At 41.4% G+C, this 13,922-nt stretch overlaps 1 pseudogene; it reads right to left on the reverse strand.

Annotated features, from left to right (window-relative positions):
* The window catches only part of LOC104049391 (collagen alpha-6(VI) chain-like), a 49,217-nt pseudogene extending 45,378 nt beyond the window's left edge, over positions 1 to 3,839 (reverse strand).
* Positions 3,840 to 13,922: the final 10,083 nt, after the last annotated feature.

A 13,922-nucleotide genomic window follows, 5' to 3' on the forward strand; every position in this document is an offset into this window, starting at 1 on the left:
GGTGGTTAGACCATGCATGCTAAAAATCTTCAGGTACAGGTTTTTTTATTTATTTTTTGATCACTCGTCTGATACATATATAATAAAAATGCCAATACACAAACCTATTTTCAATGCTACATGACAGCTGTACCATTAAGGATTTGATAATGGAGAGTATAATATAATTCCTTTAATTCACACTTGCCAAAGGTGCTCAAAGATTAATCATTAACTTACTAACTGTGGAGGGTCCATAGACTCACAAGGAGTTGTATTCCATTAACAGTTACTAGTTGTATCAATTACCAATGAGTGAAAGCAAAAAAAGATTACTACATCTCACTCCTCTTAGTATCAGAGAGCACAGGTGCCTCTCACACACCTACACACATAAAATTACCAAGTTTTAAGAATAATGTCAAGCACAAAACTTCATGGGCACGAGAGTATGTCCGTCTCATCCATATTCCTGCTTCCCTATTTTAAAACATGTTAAGGCCAGGCAAAGTATTTAGAACCCTGGCTAACACAATCCTATTCTCTGTATTTCAGCAGCCTGTGTATCTTGAATGTTACACAAGTTGTTGGAGATGAGAAGGTACATGAGGGCTAGAGTGGCTAGCATCAGACTGAAGGTCTAAGTCCTTCTACTTCCTTAACGGTATCTATTTGGAACTCCACAAGAATATTAGAGACATTTTTAGAAAATATAGGGAGGTCCCATACCTTAGGAAAATAATAAAAGAATGGCTGCATAGCCATCAAGCTCAGTTGTTGTACCACTGCTTCATGTATCCCAAGGGCTATCACTTTTACTCCATTCTCTTGTAACATTTTTGCTGACTCTTCCACATCATCTTCAGAAGGCAAGGAAGAAAGGACCACTAAAATCTGATTCCTATCTGTTCCGTTAATCAGTACTTTGAAATACCTTTCATAAATGAGACGGAGGGCATTGCCAGTTTCCAGCAGCCCACCTTGCAATGCTTGCATTTCTTGCACACGCATCAATACATGCTTCTTTGTTTTATATGTGTACAGTTCAAACCCTTCATGAACATCATCATTGTACTGGAGAAGTGTAAGGCGGTATTGGTTAGATTCCAGTGGCAGGTCTTCTATCAATTTGCTAATAACGTCTTTCATGTAAGGAGACGTGTAATTTTCTGTGTCCTGTTGGCCAAGAAAAAACAGGGCAATCTCTGTACTACCTGCAGAGGCCACACAAAAACATAGCATTAACGATTTTTAACTAAGAATCCAGACACAAAGAATACATTGTTGAGGCAATAAAGTGACAGAGTGCTCACTCAGCAATAGTCCAGCTTAAACAGTTTCTCTACCTAGAAGCTGGTCAATATAGCTTTTACTTTTTAAAAAGCCTTTTCACTGTTACAACATTTAACTAACAGGATTCTAGACAAATGTTGACTTGCCCAAAATCTGAGATTCTCGCTGACTTTAGCAGAGGATTCCACATCTGTAATTCCTCAAGATCAAACTTGAGGAAATGCTGAGATCTTACATTTCTTATAAAGGAAATGAATTCTTTACATTACTCCTAGTAAAGAAAATGCTTTCAAGTATTTAATTTCTTTCAGAATTTGAATTCCTGAAAGCAATTTCATTTCTGTGCCTTCTTTCGGTTACAAATATACAGGGCCTGGATTCAGTTCATATTTTGAAATATTTCACATTTTGAAATATTTCATATGTCAAAACCCAGCACAGGAGTTCTGCTCCAACTAACTAATCCTCCACAGACGAGTTGTTGTGGAAATGGAAATGATTTTTTTCAAAGAATTGAATACAACATATAACAAAGCTGCAAATTCCATCATTTGGAAGTTGTCAGGTTCAGAACTGCTTGTCAGCACCAGTTTTGCGACCCATACATCCTATTTCTGCATGACACAGAGTTCCCCTGGGAAAAATTGGACAGTCATTAAAGAGAAGCCTGTAGTTAACATGCAAGCGAGAGTATGATTTTACATTGCTCAGGAAACTTTCAGTTTATGCTTTTCTACCTTTGCAGGGATTGTTTAGGCAACCTTGACCTTCTATCTGTGTGATGTTTGTCTAATACAGGAGAATTCATGGTTTCACTAGCTATGTGTAGAGTTATTTGAGACTTTCTGCTGAAAAATGTCAATGATTTTTTTAAAGGAAACCCTACACATCCTTTGCCTACTGTAGCCCTTTCAGACAAGGTGGGAAAACAGCTTTATCCCACAAAAGTTCTATCCAGAGTTAGGAAATTTGCATACAGCTCAAAATTAATATTTCTTTTACTTTGCAGCTCTTACCAAGGAGAGTTTCGGCAGCTGGATGAAACAACTGCCAGCCAGAAGTGCCCAAAGCAGTAAAAGTTGCACCGCCCCCAAGCACCACAACCGCACAAGGGCTGCCGGAAATGGGACGTGAGATCACTTGGTGTGCTCCTTCCCATCCTAATGTCCTTCTGGATGGTAGAAAAACTCCAGGAAAATAATGTTTATTCCTTGCAAGGAATACATGGTTTAGGACCCCCTATCTGACAATATTTTAAAAGTAATACAAAGCTGCCCTAATCTCAGAGTAGTATCTTCTAAATCCCTGCAAATGCATTCATCCTGTGGAACTCTGGTACTGTAAGTTGAAATATGAAAATTATGTGCTGTCATAATATATTAATAAGTTCCCTACGTCAGCAAGGTCTGATCTTCAGCACAGAAATTTACTGTGCCACTCAAGAGCCTGCATGCCTGTTGACTCTCATAGCTCTCACTGAGGATGCAGTTAGGGAAGAAAAACGGCTTGCACTAAAGCTCCAGTGCAGAGTCTACTGCATATGCCAAAAAACCCTGTATTTCAGAAATGCAATATACACACTTAAAAAGTAGGAGAAGTCTAAAGAGGGCAGAGGAAAGATTAAGACTACAAGCAATCTTCCCATTTTATCTGCCACAGAACTATTGCCTTATTCCAGCTGAATGGTAAGGAGCCTACTCCAAAAAGAAAAAGCCCACAGGTGATGTGGTGCTCTTTCTTTTTCTCTTCTCTTCTCTGTATAGACCACGCAATATACATTACAGATCACACACGCAATATTGAACTAGTGTTCAGAACCTGATATCTAGCCACAAACCCAGACAAAATATTTATTAACTGATGTTCCTTTTTAAATGCTACACAAAAGTTATCTTAACATTTAGAAATACAATGCAGTATACTCCAATTTTTCTGATGGATTTTTTTCATTAGAATACTGAAAATGGTCATTACTCTCTATGGAACTGACATGAAGTAGCACATCTTAGCCTCTTGCACAGCTGTCATTGTGATCAGGTATACTTATTAAGTTGCTGATGTTTACTTGGGTAATATCATCAATGATCTTTGGCATATACTCTGAGAATTTAGTCAGCTCCTCTACCGCTGGATTTTGGTAATGACATGGTGGGGCGGCCATCTCAAAAAATTCATTATATGGAGCTTCTTTTGTCCCTATAGCTATTAACTGTACTCCAAGACTGCAAGCTTCTGGCAGCTTCTTGAACATCATCTTCTGAGGGTGCTAATGTCAAAATCACAATGATTTGTTGCTTTCCTTTTTCATCTGCTAACTTTTGGAAAAAGGTTTCATAAGCCTTATTGAGGGCATTTCCAATTTGCACTGGACTCCCACCATTAAGCATAAAGTCATTTCTGATATGATTCACCATGCGACCCTTTCTTCTGTAAGCATCCAGCATAAATTCAGCGGACAATTCACTGTACTGAGCAAGCACCAGTCAAAACTGGTTAGGCCCCATTGGTAGGCTGTCAATCATATGGATCATAAAATTTTTCACATAGGGGAGAGATGAAGGTTCCATACTGTCGGAACTGTCAGCTAAGAGGACAATATGTGTAGGGACTGAAACTCAGAAAACTTAGTCTGCTACATCAGCTTTCTCTTCTGGAGCTGTAACATAGTCAGACGTTGCAACTGTCAAGAAACACGACTTTGAAAGAAATTCTGCACGTCAGTTAAGTGTGCTAGTGACCACACAGGAAAATGGATGCCTGCAGATAGGGAAATCTCTAGTCAACTGCACCATGACAAAATTAACCAGATATTCCACCAAGTGTAGTTTGACTTAGCAACATACAAATGAAGGAGAGCAGGACTAAGATACAACCTCTACCTTTCTGATTTGCCTGCTTACATGCAAGTCATTCTTAGGTGGTTTCTCTTGCACACAAGATCATTATATAGGCAAAATTTTCCAAGAATGGCAAGAGTTCACTGTTTCACAAAAAACATGGATGAACAGGTTAGGAGGTAGATTGCCAGCATGGGAAATTCAGCAAAAAGGGCCACAGAAAACCATGTTTACACAAGTCCAAGAGCCCTCTATAGGGGTGACTGGCAGCTACACTATCCCCTGGCAAGTCTGTGGAAATGAGTTGCAAGGGGGGTCATGGCAGGGACAAACCTCCTGCAGCCCATTCCCAGGCAAGGCTGCATTCTGGAAAATGGCCAGCCTCACCTCATCTCACCTCACCTCACCCCTAACCCCTCCCCTTCAACGTCTCACTTCATACCTCACCTCATGCTCCAGCTCACACCTCAGCCCTCACTTCACACCTCACACTTCAGCTCATATCTTGAATTTCACCTCACCCCCAAAATCTCAGCTCACACCTCACTTCACACTTCAACTCACCCTTCAAACCTCACTCAAACTTCATCTCACCTCAAACTTCACCCCTCAAACCTCACCTCACACCTCTTGTTACCTCACACATCACCTCTCACCTTACCTGCCACATCAGAACTTACACCTCAGACTTCACTCGTTGCCATTCAAGCTCAGCTTTGGCTACTGTGCATGGAAGTTTCTTTAACCTCTCAAGCTTCTGGTCAGCATTAAGTGCAAAAATGACAAGCAAAGATTTTTTTTTCCCCTTTAAGAATTACATTTTAAAAAGAGATATTAAAATACCAGTGTCTGGGGAACAGACATGTGCATCTCAAAGAGGATGAAGAACAAAGACAGCAGCATCTTCATCTCAAGTCAGAGTCCTCTGAGCATCCTCTCTAAGGAAGGTGAAAAGAATGGCCACGGTCAGAAAGTTGAAGAAACTGTTTTTTAACCATGCATGTGTATCAGGAAGACCCAGCTATATTGAGACCCAGATGCACCCTGCTTTGTAATTTTTTTTTAATTTGGAGGAAAGTGGAAAGCACTTAACTAGTCACCTGTTAAGCAAATGGTAATTATTATTACAAAAAATAATTACAAAGTAGTGGTTTTGAACAGCTATTAACCCTTAATGAATGGGCATGTTTGTGACTTCAGAAAGGCTGTGTGTCTTGTGTTGAAATACTGTTGTTTTCCATGAAAGGTTTTGTTTTTTAAAGTAATCTGTGGTGAGAAGCCTTTAACACAATATTGATAGATGATCCAACTTCTGCTGATTTTAGCAGGAGCAAGACTGTACTCTGAGGCTTGATTTGTGTGAACTTATTTTAGCTGATATCCAGCATCCATTGGGTAACAGCATTCAGATACTGAAAGTTTATGGAAATAATCTAACAACCAAAGGAGTCATTGCTCTCCTGAATGTTGCTCCTGCTCTTGATAGCCAATATGAAAGCGGGAGGAAAAGCCCCATTTGAAAATGAGCTTTTCTATTCACACTACACTGAATTTGGAGAGCTGCAGGAGTAAACCTATGCCAGATAAAGGCTATTTCAGCGTGGGCTGTGTGGCGTTTCCAGCCCTGCATGGAAAATGGCACTTTAAACATCTCTGTGAGCAATCAGTCACCCTGACCCTCTCTATAAAGTGAAGTCCTCTGCATGCCAGCTCGGTTGCCAGCTGGCAGGCTTTTAAAAGCAAAAATACTTCATAGAAATAATTTCCAGTCCTTCATAGGAAATCTTAAGTAAGTTATCATGTAAATATTCCCCCCAATCTCAGGCTATGATTTGTTCATGCCTGTAACCATCCTGCTTTATAGAAATACTACAGCCACAGCTGCCTGTGCTGGAAGCCAAAGCTGGTGCCAGCAGCTCTGTGCGCTGGATCAGGGTCCTGGGAAAACAGTTCAACTGCAAGGAAGAGCTGAGTAAGAAAGGTCTTGGAGAAGCCCTGCCCAGATTCTCTGCCCTTTGCCTCTGGGGGCTGCACTGCAGGCTGGTCCATCACCCTCAGTCCATCCCTGTACTACACTGCTGGCATGCAACTGCCCAGCTGCTCCCTCACCCGGACCCCAGCCTAGAACATGACTGCCTGGCTCAGCCTTGGATTAGCCTCATCACCAGGGACTTGTGGTGCTGGTCTAAGTAATTTGATATTTTCCCCTAAAAACTCCTGGAAAGCCACATTTCCTCCTTTTTCTGACAGCATTGATAAAGCACAGTCACTTGCAGGACCGTATAGGAGAGCTGGCTCTCAATCCCTATCTTCTAAGGAGGAACACAGAAAACTGATGTTGACAAAAATCTAGCATCAGTGGGAAAAGTCCTTGCCCAGTACCAAAGGCAAATGGGCACCTTCAGGTGCCAGGTGCTGAAAGTTCTGACAAGTGGCTCTGTACAAAATCTTCGCTGTCACTTCAGATAGCTGAAATGGGATATTGCGTTTGTATAACTTACCATTCTTGCCTTTTACTGTCATTTTGCATATGTGGTAAAATTCCAGTGATTCTCCATCATCCTCCAAAGATCTGCTCTTGATTTACAGTATAACTGAGAATATTGTTTGGCCCATGCTTTCTCTAAGAACATTTTAGTATCAATGAAATCTGAAATAATAGCTGAAATAACAAGTATAAACTCTGCTTGTTTTCATTTTATCTGACAAGTCATAAATGTTCCATCTATTAAATCAAAAATAATAAGCTTACTTATTAAATATCTGAACTGAAATTCTGCTCTCAAGCATACCAGAGCAAATGCAGGATTATTAGAAATACCTTCAATTTTTTATCTTCTGTGAACTAAAGTAATAATCAAAGTACTCAATAAAAGATACCACTGTAAAACTTCAAAATAATTGTGCACAAATGGCTAAAAAGTGTAATTAATTTAGGGATGCCTGCTCCTCTGAATGGACACAGAAATTGTGTTACTTACACTGTTCTTTTAAAAGCTTTTTTAAGGAGAAATTTTGTATTATTGAGCAATGTTTTTAGGTACAAAGCAAACTTGCATGAAGAAGGGGAGGTTTGTTTCTTAAGGGCTACTCTTAAGAAGAGGAAGCCCGAAGAAAGAGAAGGGTGAAGGCACACACACACTCCCAAGGTGTAGAAATCATGAGGTTCAGGCTTGGAAATGCCCTTGGAAGTAGCGTTTTTCTCCAGATTCTCCCTATATAACAGAGTAAGGCTTGTAAGTCTAAGGTTCGTTGTTCATTGCTACATTTATATTTGTTCTTTTACATTTTTTCAGTCAGGTGTCCTGGAAAGTGATACCCACTACTGATACCCACTACTGATTTCCATGCATTGCCATTACATAGACTATACCTTGTTCCTCCCACTCACAGAACTATTTTTTTTCTATTTATCAAGTCCAATAGAATTAGCTTTCAGTTATATTTTAAATATTTAAATTTTCAAGAAAAGAATCACCCAGCATTGTCCTCATTGCTAGGCCATTACAGAAAACATGATTAAAACCAGTGGATATCATTCATCATCTATAATAACATTGCTTTTATTAAGTGTTGGAGCTCTGTAAGATTTTACCACCATTCACGCATAAGTACATCAGTGTGTATAACAGATATAAGCTGAAAGACTTCACTTACTTTCCTTAAGTAACCATCCTTTCAAAATCCTCAGTGCAGTGTTAGCCTGCGTGGGTATATGTTCAAAACTAAACATTAATATATATGCCTAGTACAGAGGCAGAAACAGAGGAGAAAAAAAAACCCAGAACAAGTCCAATAGCTTTTAGGGAAAATCAGTAGCAATTTCAAAAACTCAAATCAAAGATTTTGCAGAGTCACATATTAGCAAATAAATACAGAGAGAAATTTCTCATAAGGAGAAGTTTGTTGTTGTTGCTGGTTTTTTTGAAGAAAATATTTTCTGATGAGCAGAAGAGGTAGCTTGTAACACTTACCAGACAAAAGGAAAGGTGTCTGAATGGAACATTTCAGACCATCAGGACCCCTAAATGGCTTATGTAGAGTGATACCCTTTTATACAGTTTCAATTAATTGGCCATTGAAAATCCTCCCACAATGGTATTAAATAGATACATTCTGTTGGTTTGGAAGACTCTAAAAAAAATAACCCATGTTTGTCATCCTCCCCTCCTACTATTCTTTTCCTTTTCCCTTCTTCACCTCCCACCCTTTTTTTCTGTGGACCAAGAGCCAAGCTGACCTTCAGTACTGAGCTGCTTCAGACATCTGGAGCAGCAGCTCTGGAACTCACATTTGGCTCCCCCATGACATCCCTCTTCTGGGATTTTGGCAGCACAGTCACCCACAGCATCCCTCAGCCTTCTCCATCCATAGCAGTGAGGCAGTAGCCAGCAGCTCCTTCAGTGTCTTCAAGGTTGCTGGTGCTCTTTTTCCTAGTTGGGAATAACATCTTGATACTCTCAGTCACCATTTTTCAAGTCTTCACCAAACTGGTCAAGGATGGGGCATTGGCACAGTCTTACTGGAATATATGGGGGAAAATAAACAGGCTTCTATAGAGATTCACTGCCTCCAAATGCCTCATTAACATCATTTCTGGCCTTGCTATCCTGCATTCTTGGACTGCACTTTCATTGTTTCACTTCTCAAAATTCAATATATCTGTAGCATCACAGTAACTTCTTGGAATTTAAAAAACAGATTTAGTGTATAGATGACAAACAGCTAGCCAAAAGCTGCAGCTGCTCTTTGTCTACGTAACTTACAGAAACCTGATGGTTTTAAGCCCAAAATTAGGTGCTGTAATAAGAAAATCTATATAGAGCCTTTGCAGTCTGAAAATATTTGTAGAGTTGTAGAGTATTTGTAGGCCACTGGAAAATTTTTTTAATGCAATTTGCTGTTCTCACATTTATTTCCACTTCAGGATGCTAGTGGATGATATTGTAGGACATCATAGGAAATGTTTTTTAAGATAATCCCACAGAGTGATGGGCCTGACAGCAATAACTACTTATTTATCTCCATTGATTTCAAAGGAAATTTCACCATGATAAGAATTTGATAGTAGATTAAAGTCTTGATTTACCAAAATCCTGAAATGCTTTCTGGATCTAAGGGCAGACCAGGTCCAAGTAAACAAGCTGCATCATGTTCACCCACAGACCTCACCTCACAAAGAGAAAAGCATGGAAATATTCTCCGAGATACTTACGGAGGAGATGTATGTCCTCCCATAGCTGTGTTTCACCTTCACAGGGCCTACTCCAGCTCCCTTCACAATCACAGGAGTATTTGGGGGGGGGTTGTGAGGTGGTGGGTTTGGTTGGTTTTGCTTTGGGCTTATTTTGTGAGGTATAACTATATCAATCTCATGAGATGCTTGCAAAGAAAGCTGTATCTGTTCCACCTCCGCTGAATGGGTCAGTCTGACACAGACTAGACTCTCTAGGACTCAGCGATCAGGTGCTACAAATTTCTGCCTCCCTTTCACAGCATATAGGACACTTCTTCCACAGTAACACAGGCCCCCAGCAAGATCAGCTGGTGGATGTAAACCACCTGGCAGAGGCTGAGCCTGAACAGGCCAGGAATGATATGGACACGGGAGAGGAATGTATCTGGAAGAATTTGGAGCCGTGATTTAGTCTTCTTAGATTGGTTGTGCTCACCCTTGTTTTTTCAATGCAGGTGAGCAATATTTTGGGAGTCTTCCTTACCAACAATAAATTCTGATGTAATAGTATTTGCTAGTAATAGTTTTCACCACTGCTTGGCTAGGAGACTCTGCTCTGAGTCAGCCAACTTTGGACAAACACTAGTGTAAACTACAGCAATGCAATATTTCTGGGCACAAAGCCAGCAGCTTTTTTAGAACTCCAACAAGGTTACAGCAAAGTGCTTTGTTTCCTCAGGAGCTCAGGCTCTGCTAATCTAAGAAGCCTGGCAGAGTCTACTGCACTCCATCAGAGATATTTGGTGTAAGTTAGGTACAGCTGAAACAGGGAGACAGGACCAGAACAGGGATAGGATAATTGCAACATGGTCTTTCACTGCTAGAACATTTTTGCCAGCGCTGGCAGTCCTGCATTTCAACAGTAATTATCTAGAGAACTGGCTCCTGATGGCCCTTCAGACATGGCCTTTCTTGGGGCTGCAGCTGCTAGCACTGCCTTGCCTAGGGAATGCTATGGCAGCTCAGCATCCTCTTGTCACAGAAAGTGTAAAGAAAAGAGAATCTTTCAGAACTTAAAGCTCTGGTTTAAATTAGCCAAGAAAGCTAATTAAAGAAGAATAATCATGTTATTTCCTCATTAGATTCTCCTAGAGAACGCTCAATCTTTTTCTTCACATCAATGTTGCAGTAAACCCATGCCCTCCCTTGCTATAGATGTAAGTTAACTGATTGTTCATGTGCTCTCAGTTATTTCTACAGGCTTGCAATAAATATCTGGAAAGACGTAATACACAGCTTCTACCTAACAGATGTTTTAACTCTATAAAGACATCAAACAGTCCCTGGTTTTCACAGTCAAACACACTATTTCTCAAATGAAGTGGAAACGATCTTCCATTAGACACACTTCAGAGCTAGCAGCAAGAATTTTTTTCCCCCTTTTTTCAAAGAGAGGGTGTGGGATTTGGAAGTAAGTAATCCTTGATTTTCCCTAAGGTCTTGAAAACTGCTGACAGGCTTCTCTGGAACATGAAACATGCATTCATCCAGAAAGAAAGCAGTCTGAGCAGAAACAGGCCTACAAGATACTTCACAACACTACCTGACTCCAGAAAACAGTGGATGTACATGGCAAAGGTGTCCATTGTCCAGCAGGTGCATTCAGGTTTGATGTGAGTTGGACCTACGCCAGCTGCCTCTAAAGTCATTGGGATCTCACCTTTGGCTTCAAGTGACAGACACAGCAATGTACACCTGCTAACAGACTTTCTTCTCCTCTCTTCCTCGGTGGCATACCACTTGGTGTAACACTGCTCTGCTGTGCCAGGTTATCAGGTTTATCAGCATGGTTATGAAAATGGAATCAGCCTCAGTGCAAGTTAAATACTCTTCACTTCTGCCACTGCCACCACACAGCCAATAACCCAGCCCAGTCCCAAGGGATTCTTGCTGCCTTAAGGGAAAGCTAAAGTTTGCCATGGTGCTCATGGCATTCCCTCAACAAGTACAGACTGCAACAGCTGCACTGCCGAAGTCACAAAGATTTTGTTTTGGCCAGCAAACTATAGGAAGAGATCAGCTTCTTCATCTCCCTTCCACTCCAGGTAAGGGTCTCACACTGCAGATCTGCCAGCTAAACCTCTTACATGAGGGGTCCCAGGTCCTATCAGGTAAAATATTCAGGCTTAGCCCTGAGACTTGCAAAATTTTTGTTTTCTTTTTCCCCAAATCAGGATTATTTTGTCAGAAGTGCATTAGGGAACCTTAACACCAGCAGCTACATCAACAGATCTGAGAAGGTGAAAAGACAGCAAAGGAGAGGCAGTGACCTCCCAGTTCTGCTACCCATGGGTGTGCAAATGGCAGGCCCTCAGCAATACAAAGGTTAAGGCACCTCAGGGACTATGCAACAATTTTTTTATAGTAAAGGAAGCTTTACACTTGCCATTGTGAAGGTGGAAGCATTTCGCAGAGGTGGGGCTGGTCCAAGGCACCTCAGCCCTTCCACTGGAAGACAAAGCTACTAAACACAGAGATGAATCACAGGGAAATCTGCCTTCTTCGCAGGAGTTCTCGGTATGGAGTCAGTCATGTCCCTCCAGTGGACTCTCTGAGTTTGGCTTGTCGTGCATCAATAAAGCATGATGTGTCCAGCTGTCCCCTGTTCAGAGCTACAGAAAACTTTGCTAAAACCGGTTGCTTTTGGCAGGATATGCAGAACACTTTGAGTGAGAGGAAGCAAGTAATGTAAATGTTTTGCAGGTTAAAATTAAAAGGTTTTATTTAACAAGAAACTTTTATGTATCTTTTATGACAGTGGCTGGATACCAGAACACGTAATTGCTGCTGAAAGCACGTTTTCCAGCTGGATTCACTCATGAAACCTGACTGCAGGCAGCAGAGTTATTCTGGAGCAACCAAGAGTAGGGCTGGGTAGGAAAGTCAATATTCGGAGCTTACGTATATTTGTACATGTATTATATGTATGTTTACGACCTGTTAAAAAGCAAGGGTGGTTGGTTGTGTTGCACATCCTATGTAGAACAGCAAAGTAACTTAATTTTGGAAGCAAACACAGCTCCGTCCAAGCCCCCAGCTCGCTTTAGAGGTCTGAGCAGTTCAATCCAAGCAGGTTTGGATGACACTATCTTGTGCAGCCATGATTCCATGTACTTGCTCACGTTATGGGAGAATTTTGCTTGAAGATCCCAAAATGACAAATGAGGATATTTTGCACCACTGGGGACATGTGGGATTAGTCATTAAGTACAACATATTCGCTTAAGTCTCAGTGACAGAGGTAGCAACGGGAACAGATAATGTGGTATAAGAATGGAAAAACAAGACATAAGAAGGGAAAATAATGAGACTTCTTGTGGTAAAGAGAAAAGGGCTTCCTGACTGCCACACACTGGTAAAGGTTCTGTGTCCAGTTGACTGCACAAACCTCTGCTAATGGTTTTATGCAAATTTTTGTGCAAATATTTCTAATCACAATAGCTGGCTTGCTCTCATGGCGAATTGTTTCACCCTGTCTCAACAGGAGAGAAATTGCTGTATATTTTGGCAGTTAGCAGAGTTCTCACAGAAGCAGTAGCTACACAGTCACAGAACCACAGCATGACGGAGGCTGAAAGGGACCTCCAGAGGTCATCTGGTCTAACCTACCTGCTCAAGTAGGGCCACTTACAGCCAGTTGCCCAGGACCATGTCCAGATGACTTCTGAATATCTCCAGGGAGGGAGACTCCACAACCTCTCTGGGCAACCTGTGCCAGTACTCAGTCACCCTCACAGTAAAAAAAATTTTCCTGGTGTTCAGAGGGAACCTCCTGTGTTTCAGTTAGTACCTGTTGCCTCTTGTCCTATCACTGGGCACCTCTGAAAAGAGCTTGGCTCTGCCTTCTTTGCAACCTCCCTTCAGGTATTTACATATATTGATAAGATCCACCCCTGAGCCTTCTCTGTGCTGAACAGTCCCCGCTCTTTCAGCCTTTCCTCATGAGTGAGGTGCTCTAATCCCTTTGTCATCCATGTTGCCCTTTGGTGATCCCTCTCCAGTATGTCCATGTTGCTTTTGCACTGAGGAGCCCAGAACTGGATACAGCACTCCAGGTGTGGCCTCACCAGTGCTGAGTAGAAAGAAAGATCATCCCCCTCCATCTGCTGGCAATACTTAAATACAGTCCAGGTTACAGACAGCCTTTGCAACAAGGGCACATTGCTGGCTCATATTCAACTCTATGTCTACCAGAACCTCCCCATCTTTTTGTGCGTAGCTGGTTTCCAGCTGGGTGGCCCCCAACATATATTGGTGCAGGGGGTTGTTACTTCCCAGGTGCAGGACTTTGCAAAAAAAAACCAACAAACAAACAAAAAAAAAAAACAACAGGAGTTCTTGAAGTCACACTTCTTGTTGAATTTCGTTAGGTTCCTGTCAGCCCATTTCTCCCACCTGTCCAGGTCTCTCTGGATGGCAGCACAACCCTTTGACATATAAGCCACTTCTTCCAGTTTTGTGTCATCTGCAGACTTGCTGAGGGTACAGTCTGCCCCATCATCCAGACCATTAATGAAGATGTTAAACTGGACTGGACCCAGTATTGACCTCTGTGGTACACTGCTAGTTACTGGCCT

This window comes from Phalacrocorax carbo, chromosome 2, assembly GCF_963921805.1.
Source record: "Phalacrocorax carbo chromosome 2, bPhaCar2.1, whole genome shotgun sequence".
In the NCBI taxonomy this organism is placed as follows: Eukaryota; Metazoa; Chordata; class Aves; order Suliformes; family Phalacrocoracidae; genus Phalacrocorax; species Phalacrocorax carbo.